Consider the following 14472-nt stretch of genomic DNA (forward strand, 5'->3'; position numbering starts at 1 on the left):
ACTGTAAGGGTGCAGCCTATTGGCTACTGTCTACAACTGTCTACAACTGTAAGGGTGCAGTCTATTGGCTACTGTCTACAACTGTAAGGCTACAGTCTATTGGCTATTGTCTACAACTGTAAGGCTACAGTCTATTGGCTACTGTCTACAACTGTAAGGCTACAGTCTATTGGCTACTGTCTACAACTGTAAGGCTACAGTCTATTGGCTACTGTCTACAACTGTAAGGCTACAGTCTATTGGCTACTGTCTACAACTGTAAGGCTACAGTCTATTGGCTACTGTCTACAACTGTCTACAACTGTAAGGCTACAGTCTATTGGCTACTGTCTACAACTGTAAGGCTACAGTCTATTGGCTACTGTCTACAACTGTAAGGCTACAGTCTATTGGCTACTGTCTACAACTGTAAGGCTACAGTCTATTGGCTCCTGTCTACAACTGTAAGGCTACAGTCTATTGGCTACTGTCTACAACTGTAAGGCTACAGTCTATTGGCTACTGTCTACAACTGTAAGGGTGCAGCCTATTGGCTATTGTCTAAAACTGTAAGGGTGCAGCCTATTGGTTACTGTCTAAAACTGTAAGGGTGCAGCCTATTGGTTACTGTCTAAAACTGTAAGGGGGCAGCCTATTGGCTACTGTCTACAACTGTAAGGGTGCAGTCTATTGGCTACTGTCTACAACTGTAAGGCTACAGTCTATTGGCTATTGTCTACAACTGTAAGGCTACAGTCTATTGGCTACTGTCTACAACTGTAAGGCTACAGTCTATTGGCTACTGTCTACAACTGTAAGGCTACAGTCTATTGGCTACTGTCTACAACTAAGGCTACAGTCTATTGGCTACTGTCTACAACTGTAAGGCTACAGTCTATTGGCTACTGTCTACAACTGTAAGGCTACAGTTTATTGGCTACTGTCTACAACTGTAAGGCTACAGTCTATTGGCTACTGTCTATAACTGTAAGGCTACAGTCTATTGGCTACTGTCTACAACTGTAAGGCTACAGTCTATTGGCTACTGGCTACAACTGTAATGCTACAGTCTATTGGCTACTGTCTACAACTGTAAGGCTACAGTCTATTGGCTACTGTCTACAAATGTAAGGCTACAGTCTATTGGCTACTGTCTACAACTGTAAGGCTACAGTCTATTGGCTACTGTCTACAACTGTAAGGCTACAGTCTATTGGCTACAACTGTAAGCTACAGTCTATTGGCTACTGTCTACAACTGTAAGGCTACAGTCTATTGGCTACTGTCTACAACTGTAAGGCTACAGTCTATTGGCTACTGTCTACAACTGTAAGGCTACAGTCTATTGGCTACTGGCTACAACTGTAAGGCTACAGTCTATTGGCTACTGTCTACAACTGTAAGGCCACAGTCTATTGGCTACTGTCTACAACTGTCTACAACTGTAAGGCTACAGTCTATTGGCTACTGTCTACAACTGTAAGGCTAGTCTATTGGCTACTGTCTACAACTGTAAGGCTACAGTCTATTGGCTACTGTCTACAACTGTAAGGCTACAGTCTATTGGCTCCTGTCTACAACTGTAAGGCTACAGTCTATTGGCTACTGTCTACAACTGTAAGGCAACAGTCTATTGGCTACTGTCTACAACTGTAAGGCTACAGCCTATTGGCTATTGTCTAAAACTGTAAGGGTGCAGCCTATTGGTTACTGTCTAAAACTGTAAGGGTGCAGCCTATTGGCTACTGTCTACAACTGTCTACAACTGTAAGGGTGCAGTCTATTGGCTACTGTCTACAACTGTAAGGCTACAGTCTATTGGCTATTGTCTACAACTGTAAGGCTACAGTCTATTGGCTACTGTCTACAACTGTAAGGCTACAGTCTATTGGCTACTGTCTACAACTGTAAGGCTACAGTCTATTGGCTACTGTCTACAACTGTAAGGCTACAGTCTATTGGCTACTGTCTACAACTGTAAGGCTACAGTCTATTGGCTACTGTCTACAACTGTCTACAACTGTAAGGCTACAGTCTATTGGCTACTGTCTACAACTGTAAGGCTACAGTCTATTGGCTACTGTCTACAACTGTAAGGCTACAGTCTATTGGCTACTGTCTACAACTGTAAGGCTACAGTCTATTGGCTACTGGCTACAACTGTAAGGCTAGAGTCTATTGGCTACTGTCTACAACTGTAAAGGTTACAGTCTATTGGCTAATGTCTACAACTGTAAGGCTACAGTCTATTGGCTACTGTCTACAACTGTAAGGCTACAGTCTATTGGCTACAACTGTAAAGCTACAGTCTATTGGCTACTGTCTACAACTGTAAGGCTACAGTCTATTGGCTACTGTCTACAACTGTAAGGCTACAGTCTATTGGCTACTGTCTACAACTGTAAGGCTACAGTCTATTGGCTACAACTGTAAAGCTACAGTCTATTGGCTACTGTCTACAACTGTAAGGCTACAGTCTATTGGCTACTGTCTACAACTGTAAGGCTACAGTCTATTGGCTACTGGCTACAACTGTAAAGCTACAGTCTATTGGCTACTGTCTACAACTGTAAGGCTACAGTCTATTGGCTACTGGCTACAACTGTAAGGCTAGAGTCTATTGGCTACTGTCTACAACTGTAAGGCTACAGTCTATTGGCTACTGTCTACAACTGTAAAGGTTACAGTCTATTGGCTAATGTCTACAACTGTAAGGCTACAGTCTATTGGCTACTGGCTACAACTGTAAGGCTACAGTCTATTGGCTACTGGCTACAACTGTAAGGCTACAGTCTATTGGTTACTGTCTACAACTGTAAGGCTACAGTCTATTGGCTACTGTCTACAACTGTAAGGCTACAGTCTATTGGCTACTGTCTACAACTGTAAGGCTACAGTCTATTGGCTACTGTCTACAACTGTAAGGCAACAGTCTATTGGCTACTGTCTACAACTGTAAGGGTGCAGCCTATTGGCTATTGTCTAAAACTGTAAGGGTGCAGCCTATTGGTTACTGTCTAAACTGTAAGGGTGCAGCCTATTGGCTATTGTCTACAACTGTAAGGCTACAGTCTATTGGCTACTGTCTACTGTCTACAACTGTAAGGCTACAGTCTATTGGCTACTGTCTACAACTGTAAGGCTACAGTCTATTGGCTACTGTCTACAACTGTAAGGCTACAGTTTATTGGCTACTGTCTACAACTGTAAGGCTACAGTCTATTGGCTACTGTCTATAACTGTAAGGCTACAGTCTATTGGCTACTGTCTACAACTGTAAGGCTACAGTCTATTGGCTACTGGCTACAACTGTAATGCTACAGTCTATTGGCTACTGTCTACAACTGTAAGGCTACAGTCTATTGGCTACTGTCTACAACTGTAAGGCTACAGTCTATTGGCTACTGTCTACAACTGTAAGGCTACAGTCTATTGGCTACTGTCTACAACTGTAAGGCTACAGTCTATTGGCTACAACTGTAAAGCTACAGTCTATTGGCTACTGTCTACAACTGTAAGGCTACAGTCTATTGGCTACTGTCTACAACTGTAAGGCTACAGTCTATTGGCTACTGTCTACAACTGTAAGGCTACAGTCTATTGGCTACTGGCTACAACTGTAAGGCTACAGTCTATTGGCTACTGTCTACAACTGTAAGGCTACAGTCTATTGGCTACTGTCTACAACTGTAAAGGTTACAGTCTATTGGCTAATATCTACAACTGTAAGGCTACAGTCTATTGGCTACTGGCTACAACTGTAAGGCTACAGTCTATTGGCTACTGGCTACAACTGTAAGGCTACAGTCTATTGGTTACTGTCTACAACTGTAAGGCTACAGTCTATTGGCTACTGTCTACAACTGTAAGGCTACAGTCTATTGGCTACTGTCTACAACTGTAAGGCTACAGTCTATTGGCTACTGTCTACAACTGTAAGGCTACAGTCTATTGGCTACTGTCTACAACTGTAAGGCTACAGTCTATTGGCTCCTGTCTACAACTGTAAGGCTACAGTCTATTGGCTACTGTCTACAACTGTAAGGCAACAGTCTATTGGCTACTGTCTACAACTGTAAGGGTGCAGCCTATTGGCTATTGTCTAAAACTGTAAGGGTGCAGCCTATTGGTTACTGTCTAAAACTGTAAGGGTGCAGCCTATTGGCTACTGTCTACAACTGTCTACAACTGTAAGGGTGCAGTCTATTGGCTACTGTCTACAACTGTAAGGCTACAGTCTATTGGCTATTGTCTACAACTGTAAGGCTACAGTCTATTGGCTACTGTCTACAACTGTAAGGCTACAGTCTATTGGCTACTGTCTACAACTGTAAGGCTACAGTCTATTGGCTACTGTCTACAACTGTAAGGCTACAGTCTATTGGCTACTGTCTACAACTGTAAGGCTACAGTCTATTGGCTACTGTCTACAACTGTCTACAACTGTAAGGCTACAGTCTATTGGCTACTGTCTACAACTGTAAGGCTACAGTCTATTGGCTACTGTCTACAACTGTAAGGCTACAGTCTATTGGCTACTGTCTACAACTGTAAGGCTACAGTCTATTGGCTCCTGTCTACAACTGTAAGGCTACAGTCTATTGGCTACTGTCTACAACTGTAAGGCTACAGTCTATTGGCTACTGTCTACAACTGTAAGGGTGCAGCCTATTGGCTATTGTCTAAAACTGTAAGGGTGCAGCCTATTGGTTACTGTCTAAAACTGTAAGGGTGCAGCCTATTGGTTACTGTCTAAAACTGTAAGGGGGCAGCCTATTGGCTACTGTCTACAACTGTAAGGGTGCAGTCTATTGGCTACTGTCTACAACTGTAAGGCTACAGTCTATTGGCTATTGTCTACAACTGTAAGGCTACAGTCTATTGGCTACTGTCTACAACTGTAAGGCTACAGTCTATTGGCTACTGTCTACAACTGTAAGGCTACAGTCTATTGGCTACTGTCTACAACTAAGGCTACAGTCTATTGGCTACTGTCTACAACTGTAAGGCTACAGTCTATTGGCTACTGTCTACAACTGTAAGGCTACAGTTTATTGGCTACTGTCTACAACTGTAAGGCTACAGTCTATTGGCTACTGTCTATAACTGTAAGGCTACAGTCTATTGGCTACTGTCTACAACTGTAAGGCTACAGTCTATTGGCTACTGGCTACAACTGTAATGCTACAGTCTATTGGCTACTGTCTACAACTGTAAGGCTACAGTCTATTGGCTACTGTCTACAAATGTAAGGCTACAGTCTATTGGCTACTGTCTACAACTGTAAGGCTACAGTCTATTGGCTACTGTCTACAACTGTAAGGCTACAGTCTATTGGCTACAACTGTAAAGCTACAGTCTATTGGCTACTGTCTACAACTGTAAGGCTACAGTCTATTGGCTACTGTCTACAACTGTAAGGCTACAGTCTATTGGCTACTGTCTACAACTGTAAGGCTACAGTCTATTGGCTACTGGCTACAACTGTAAGGCTACAGTCTATTGGCTACTGTCTACAACTGTAAGGCCACAGTCTATTGGCTACTGTCTACAACTGTCTACAACTGTAAGGCTACAGTCTATTGGCTACTGTCTACAACTGTAAGGCTAGTCTATTGGCTACTGTCTACAACTGTAAGGCTACAGTCTATTGGCTACTGTCTACAACTGTAAGGCTACAGTCTATTGGCTCCTGTCTACAACTGTAAGGCTACAGTCTATTGGCTACTGTCTACAACTGTAAGGCAACAGTCTATTGGCTACTGTCTACAACTGTAAGGCTACAGCCTATTGGCTATTGTCTAAAACTGTAAGGGTGCAGCCTATTGGTTACTGTCTAAAACTGTAAGGGTGCAGCCTATTGGCTACTGTCTACAACTGTCTACAACTGTAAGGGTGCAGTCTATTGGCTACTGTCTACAACTGTAAGGCTACAGTCTATTGGCTATTGTCTACAACTGTAAGGCTACAGTCTATTGGCTACTGTCTACAACTGTAAGGCTACAGTCTATTGGCTACTGTCTACAACTGTAAGGCTACAGTCTATTGGCTACTGTCTACAACTGTAAGGCTACAGTCTATTGGCTACTGTCTACAACTGTAAGGCTACAGTCTATTGGCTACTGTCTACAACTGTCTACAACTGTAAGGCTACAGTCTATTGGCTACTGTCTACAACTGTAAGGCTACAGTCTATTGGCTACTGTCTACAACTGTAAGGCTACAGTCTATTGGCTACTGTCTACAACTGTAAGGCTACAGTCTATTGGCTCCTGTCTACAACTGTAAGGCTACAGTCTATTGGCTACTGTCTACAACTGTAAGGCAACAGTCTATTGGCTACTGTCTACAACTGTAAGGGTGCAGCCTATTGGCTATTGTCTAAAACTGTAAGGGTGCAGCCTATTGGTTACTGTCTAAAACTGTAAGGGTGCAGCCTATTGGCTACTGTCTACAACTGTCTACAACTGTAAGGGTGCAGTCTATTGGCTACTGTCTACAACTGTAAGGCTACAGTCTATTGGCTATTGTCTACAACTGTAAGGCTACAGTCTATTGGCTACTGTCTACAACTGTAAGGCTACAGTCTATTGGCTACTGTCTACAACTGTAAGGCTACAGTCTATTGGCTACTGTCTACAACTGTAAGGCTACAGTCTATTGGCTACTGTCTACAACTGTAAGGCTACAGTCTATTGGCTACTGTCTACAACTGTCTACAACTGTAAGGCTACAGTCTATTGGCTACTGTCTACAACTGTAAGGCTACAGTCTATTGGCTACTGTCTACAACTGTAAGGCTACAGTCTATTGGCTACTGTCTACAACTGTAAGGCTACAGTCTATTGGCTCCTGTCTACAACTGTAAGGCTACAGTCTATTGGCTACTGTCTACAACTGTAAGGCTACAGTCTATTGGCTACTGTCTACAACTGTAAGGGTGCAGCCTATTGGCTATTGTCTAAAACTGTAAGGGTGCAGCCTATTGGTTACTGTCTAAAACTGTAAGGGTGCAGCCTATTGGTTACTGTCTAAAACTGTAAGGGGGCAGCCTATTGGCTACTGTCTACAACTGTAAGGGTGCAGTCTATTGGCTACTGTCTACAACTGTAAGGCTACAGTCTATTGGCTATTGTCTACAACTGTAAGGCTACAGTCTATTGGCTACTGTCTACAACTGTAAGGCTACAGTCTATTGGCTACTGTCTACAACTGTAAGGCTACAGTCTATTGGCTACTGTCTACAACTAAGGCTACAGTCTATTGGCTACTGTCTACAACTGTAAGGCTACAGTCTATTGGCTACTGTCTACAACTGTAAGGCTACAGTTTATTGGCTACTGTCTACAACTGTAAGGCTACAGTCTATTGGCTACTGTCTATAACTGTAAGGCTACAGTCTATTGGCTACTGTCTACAACTGTAAGGCTACAGTCTATTGGCTACTGGCTACAACTGTAATGCTACAGTCTATTGGCTACTGTCTACAACTGTAAGGCTACAGTCTATTGGCTACTGTCTACAACTGTAAGGCTACAGTCTATTGGCTACTGTCTACAACTGTAAGGCTACAGTCTATTGGCTACAACTGTAAAGCTACAGTCTATTGGCTACTGTCTACAACTGTAAGGCTACAGTCTATTGGCTACTGTCTACAACTGTAAGGCTACAGTCTATTGGCTACTGTCTACAACTGTAAGGCTACAGTCTATTGGCTACTGGCTACAACTGTAAGGCTACAGTCTATTGGCTACTGTCTACAACTGTAAGGCCACAGTCTATTGGCTACTGTCTACAACTGTCTACAACTGTAAGGCTACAGTCTATTGGCTACTGTCTACAACTGTAAGGCTAGTCTATTGGCTACTGTCTACAACTGTAAGGGTGCAGCCTATTGGTTACTGTCTAAAACTGTAAGGGTGCAGCCTATTGGCTACTGTCTACAACTGTCTACAACTGTAAGGGTGCAGTCTATTGGCTACTGTCTACAACTGTAAGGCTACAGTCTATTGGCTATTGTCTACAACTGTAAGGCTACAGTCTATTGGCTACTGTCTACAACTGTAAGGCTACAGTCTATTGGCTACTGTCTACAACTGTAAGGCTACAGTCTATTGGCTACTGTCTACAACTGTAAGGCTACAGTCTATTGGCTACTGTCTACAACTGTAAGGCTACAGTCTATTGGCTACTGTCTACAACTGTCTACAACTGTAAGGCTACAGTCTATTGGCTACTGTCTACAACTGTAAGGCTACAGTCTATTGGCTACTGTCTACAACTGTAAGGCTACAGTCTATTGGCTACTGTCTACAACTGTAAGGCTACAGTCTATTGGCTCCTGTCTACAACTGTAAGGCTACAGTCTATTGGCTACTGTCTACAACTGTAAGGCTACAGTCTATTGGCTACTGTCTACAACTGTAAGGGTGCAGCCTATTGGCTATTGTCTAAAACTGTAAGGGTGCAGCCTATTGGTTACTGTCTAAAACTGTAAGGGTGCAGCCTATTGGTTACTGTCTAAAACTGTAAGGGGGCAGCCTATTGGCTACTGTCTACAACTGTAAGGGTGCAGTCTATTGGCTACTGTCTACAACTGTAAGGCTACAGTCTATTGGCTATTGTCTACAACTGTAAGGCTACAGTCTATTGGCTACTGTCTACAACTGTAAGGCTACAGTCTATTGGCTACTGTCTACAACTGTAAGGCTACAGTCTATTGGCTACTGTCTACAACTAAGGCTACAGTCTATTGGCTACTGTCTACAACTGTAAGGCTACAGTCTATTGGCTACTGTCTACAACTGTAAGGCTACAGTTTATTGGCTACTGTCTACAACTGTAAGGCTACAGTCTATTGGCTACTGTCTATAACTGTAAGGCTACAGTCTATTGGCTACTGTCTACAACTGTAAGGCTACAGTCTATTGGCTACTGGCTACAACTGTAATGCTACAGTCTATTGGCTACTGTCTACAACTGTAAGGCTACAGTCTATTGGCTACTGTCTACAACTGTAAGGCTACAGTCTATTGGCTACTGTCTACAACTGTAAGGCTACAGTCTATTGGCTACTGTCTACAACTGTAAGGCTACAGTCTATTGGCTACAACTGTAAAGCTACAGTCTATTGGCTACTGTCTACAACTGTAAGGCTACAGTCTATTGGCTACTGTCTACAACTGTAAGGCTACAGTCTATTGGCTACTGTCTACAACTGTAAGGCTACAGTCTATTGGCTACTGGCTACAACTGTAAGGCTACAGTCTATTGGCTACTGTCTACAACTGTAAGGCCACAGTCTATTGGCTACTGTCTACAACTGTCTACAACTGTAAGGCTACAGTCTATTGGCTACTGTCTACAACTGTAAGGCTAGTCTATTGGCTACTGTCTACAACTGTAAGGCTACAGTCTATTGGCTACTGTCTACAACTGTAAGGCTACAGTCTATTGGCTCCTGTCTACAACTGTAAGGCTACAGTCTATTGGCTACTGTCTACAACTGTAAGGCAACAGTCTATTGGCTACTGTCTACAACTGTAAGGCTACAGCCTATTGGCTATTGTCTAAAACTGTAAGGGTGCAGCCTATTGGTTACTGTCTAAAACTGTAAGGGTGCAGCCTATTGGCTACTGTCTACAACTGTCTACAACTGTAAGGGTGCAGTCTATTGGCTACTGTCTACAACTGTAAGGCTACAGTCTATTGGCTATTGTCTACAACTGTAAGGCTACAGTCTATTGGCTACTGTCTACAACTGTAAGGCTACAGTCTATTGGCTACTGTCTACAACTGTAAGGCTACAGTCTATTGGCTACTGTCTACAACTGTAAGGCTACAGTCTATTGGCTACTGTCTACAACTGTAAGGCTACAGTCTATTGGCTACTGTCTACAACTGTCTACAACTGTAAGGCTACAGTCTATTGGCTACTGTCTACAACTGTAAGGCTACAGTCTATTGGCTACTGTCTACAACTGTAAGGCTACAGTCTATTGGCTACTGTCTACAACTGTAAGGCTACAGTCTATTGGCTCCTGTCTACAACTGTAAGGCTACAGTCTATTGGCTACTGTCTACAACTGTAAGGCAACAGTCTATTGGCTACTGTCTACAACTGTAAGGGTGCAGCCTATTGGCTAAAACTGTAAGGGTGCAGCCTATTGGTTACTGGCTAAAACTGTAAGGGTGCAGCCTATTGGTTACTGTCTAAAACTGTAAGGGGGCAGCCTATTGGCTACTGTCTACAACTGTCTACAACTGTAAGGGTGCAGTCTATTGGCTACTGTCTACAACTGTAAGGCTACAGTCTATTGGCTATTGTCTACAACTGTAAGGCTACAGTCTATTGGCTACTGTCTACAACTGTAAGGCTACAGTTTATTGGCTACTGTCTATAACTGTAAGGCTACAGTCTATTGGCTACTGTCTACAACTGTAAGGCTACAGTCTATTGGCTACTGGCTACAACTGTCTACAACTGTAAGGCTACAGTCTATTGGCTACTGTCTACAACTGTAAGGCTACAGTCTATTGGCTACTGTCTACAACTGTAAGGCTACAGTCTATTGGCTACTGTCTACAACTGTAAGGCTACAGTCTATTGGCTACTGTCTACAACTGTAAGGCTACAGTCTATTGGCTACTGTCTACAACTGTAAGGCAACAGTCTATTGGCTACTGTCTACAACTGTAAGGGTGCAGCCTATTGGCTATTGTCTAAAACTGTAAGGGTGCAGCCTATTGGTTACTGTCTAAACTGTAAGGGTGCAGCCTATTGGTTACTGTCTAAAACTGTAAGGGGGCAGCCTATTGGCTACTGTCTACAACTGTCTACAACTGTAAGGGTGCAGTCTATTGGCTACTGTCTACAACTGTAAGGCTACAGTCTATTGGCTATTGTCTACAACTGTAAGGCTACAGTCTATTGGCTACTGTCTACAACTGTAAGGCTACAGTCTATTGGCTACTGTCTACAACTGTAAGGCTACAGTTTATTGGCTACTGTCTATAACTGTAAGGCTACAGTCTATTGGCTACTGTCTACAACTGTAAGGCTACAGTCTATTGGCTACTGGCTACAACTGTAATGCTACAGTCTATTGGCTACTGTCTACAACTGTAAGGCTACAGTCTATTGGCTACTGTCTACAACTGTAAGGCTACAGTCTATTGGCTACTGTCTACAACTGTAAGGCTACAGTCTATTGGCTACTGTCTACAACTGTAAGGCTACAGTCTATTGGCTACAACTGTAAGGCTACAGTCTATTGGCTACAACTGTAAGGCTACAGTCTATTGGCTACTGTCTACAACTGTAAGGCTACAGTCTATTGGCTACTGTCTACAACTGTAAGGCTACAGTCTATTGGCTACTGTCTACAACTGTAAGGCTACAGTCTATTGGCTACTGTCTACAACTGTCTACAACTGTAAGGCTACAGTCTATTGGCTACTGGCTACAACTGTAAGGCTACAGTCTATTGGCTACTGTCTACAACTGTAAGGGTGCAGTCTATTGGCTACAACTGTACGGGTGCAGCCTATTGGCTATTGTCTAAAACTGTAAGGGTGCAGCCTATTGGTTACTGTCTAAAACTGTAAGGGTGCAGCCTATTGGCTACTGTCTACAACTGTCTACAACTGTAAGGGTGCAGTCTATTGGCTACTGTCTACAACTGTAAGGCTACAGTCTATTGGCTACTGTCTACAACTGTAAGGCTACAGTCTATTGGCTACTGTCTACAACTGTAAGGCTACAGTCTATTGGCTACTGTCTACAACTGTAAGGCTACAGTCTATTGGCTACTGTCTACAACTGTAAGGCTACAGTTTATTGGCTACTGTCTACAACTGTAAGGCTACAGTCTATTGGCTACTGTCTATAATTGTACGGCTACAGTCTATTGGCTACTGTCTACAACTGTAAGGCTACAGTCTATTGGCTACTGTCTACAACTGTAAGGCTACAGTCTATTGGCTACTGTCTACAACTAAGGCTACAGTCTATTGGCTACTGTCTACAACTGTAAGGCTACAGTCTATTGGCTACTGTCTACAACTGTAAGGCTACAGTTTATTGGCTACTGTCTACAACTGTAAGGCTACAGTCTATTGGCTACTGTCTATAACTGTAAGGCTACAGTCTATTGGCTACTGTCTACAACTGTAAGGCTACAGTCTATTGGCTACTGGCTACAACTGTAATGCTACAGTCTATTGGCTACTGTCTACAACTGTAAGGCTACAGTCTATTGGCTACTGTCTACAACTGTAAGGCTACAGTCTATTGGCTACTGTCTACAACTGTAAGGCTACAGTCTATTGGCTACTGTCTACAACTGTAAGGCTACAGTCTATTGGCTACAACTGTAAAGCTACAGGCTATTGGCTACTGTCTACAACTGTAAGGCTACAGTCTATTGGCTACTGTCTACAACTGTAAGGCTACAGTCTATTGGCTACTGTCTACAACTGTAAGGCTACAGTCTATTGGCTACTGGCTACAACTGTAAGGCTACAGTCTATTGGCTACTGTCTACAACTGTAAGGCCACAGTCTATTGGCTACTGTCTACAACTGTCTACAACTGTAAGGCTACAGTCTATTGGCTACTGTCTACAACTGTAAGGCTAGTCTATTGGCTACTGTCTACAACTGTAAGGCTACAGTCTATTGGCTCCTGTCTACAACTGTAAGGCTACAGTCTATTGGCTACTGTCTACAACTGTAAGGCAACAGTCTATTGGCTACTGTCTACAACTGTAAGGCTACAGCCTATTGGCTATTGTCTAAAACTGTAAGGGTGCAGCCTATTGGTTACTGTCTAAAACTGTAAGGGTGCAGCCTATTGGCTACTGTCTACAACTGTCTACAACTGTAAGGGTGCAGTCTATTGGCTACTGTCTACAACTGTAAGGCTACAGTCTATTGGCTATTGTCTACAACTGTAAGGCTACAGTCTATTGGCTACTGTCTACAACTGTAAGGCTACAGTCTATTGGCTACTGTCTACAACTGTAAGGCTACAGTCTATTGGCTACTGTCTACAACTGTAAGGCTACAGTCTATTGGCTACTGTCTACAACTGTAAGGCTACAGTCTATTGGCTACTGTCTACAACTGTCTACAACTGTAAGGCTACAGTCTATTGGCTACTGTCTACAACTGTAAGGCTACAGTCTATTGGCTACTGTCTACAACTGTAAGGCTACAGTCTATTGGCTACTGTCTACAACTGTAAGGCTACAGTCTATTGGCTCCTGTCTACAACTGTAAGGCTACAGTCTATTGGCTACTGTCTACAACTGTAAGGCAACAGTCTATTGGCTACTGTCTACAACTGTAAGGGTGCAGCCTATTGGCTATTGTCTAAAACTGTAAGGGTGCAGCCTATTGGTTACTGTCTAAAACTGTAAGGGTGCAGCCTATTGGTTACTGTCTAAAACTGTAAGGGGGCAGCCTATTGGCTACTGTCTACAACTGTCTACAACTGTAAGGGTGCAGTCTATTGGCTACTGTCTACAACTGTAATGCTACAGTCTATTGGCTACTGTCTACAACTGTAAGGCTACAGTCTATTGGCTACTGTCTACAACTGTAAGGCTACAGTCTATTGGCTACTGTCTACAACTGTAAGGCTACAGTCTATTGGCTACTGTCTACAACTGTAAGGCTACAGTCTATTGGCTACTGTCTACAACTGTAAGGCTACAGTCTATTGGCTACTGTCTACAACTGTAAGGCTACAGTCTATTGGCTACAACTGTAAGGCTACAGTCTATTGGCTACTGTCTACAACTGTAAGGCTACAGTCTATTGGCTACTGGCTACAACTGTAAGGCTACAGTCTATTGGCTACTGGCTACAACTGTCTACAACTGTAAGGCTACAGTCTATTGGCTACTGGCTACAACTGTAAGGCTACAGTCTATTGGCTACTGTCTACAACTGTAAGGGTGCAGTCTATTGGCTACAGTTTATTGGCTACTGTCTACAACTGTAAGGCTACAGTCTATTGGCTACTGTCTATAACTGTAAGGCTACATTCTATTGGCTACTGTCTACAACTGTAAGGCTACAGTCTATTGGCTACTGGCTACAACTGTAATGCTACAGTCTATTGGCTACTGTCTACAACTGTAAGGCTACAGTCTATTGGCTACTGTCTACAACTGTAAGGCTACAGTCTATTGGCTACTGTCTACAACTGTAAGGCTACAGTCTATTGGCTACTGTCTACAACTGTAAGGCTACAGTCTATTGGCTACAACTGTAAGGCTACAGTCTATTGGCTACTGTCTACAACTGTAAGGCTACAGTCTATTGGCTACTGTCTACAACTGTAAGGCTACAGTCTATTGGCTACTGGCTACAACTGTAAGGCTACAGTCTATTGGCTACTGTCTACAACTGTAAGGGTGCAGCCTCAGTGTCCATTGTAAACACGCCCTGGAAGTTCCACAAGATCCTCACAACATTCAAGTTTCC

The 14472-nt window shown here is 43.1% G+C and overlaps 1 protein-coding gene across 1 annotated transcript in view; it reads right to left on the bottom strand.

Annotated features, from left to right (window-relative positions):
• Positions 1 to 14472, bottom strand: part of LOC109879593 (AT-rich interactive domain-containing protein 1A) — an 88559-nt gene that overhangs the window by 10688 nt on the left and 63399 nt on the right.

Source organism: Oncorhynchus kisutch, linkage group LG17 (assembly GCF_002021735.2).
Source record: "Oncorhynchus kisutch isolate 150728-3 linkage group LG17, Okis_V2, whole genome shotgun sequence".
NCBI lineage: Eukaryota > Metazoa > Chordata > Actinopteri > Salmoniformes > Salmonidae > Oncorhynchus > Oncorhynchus kisutch.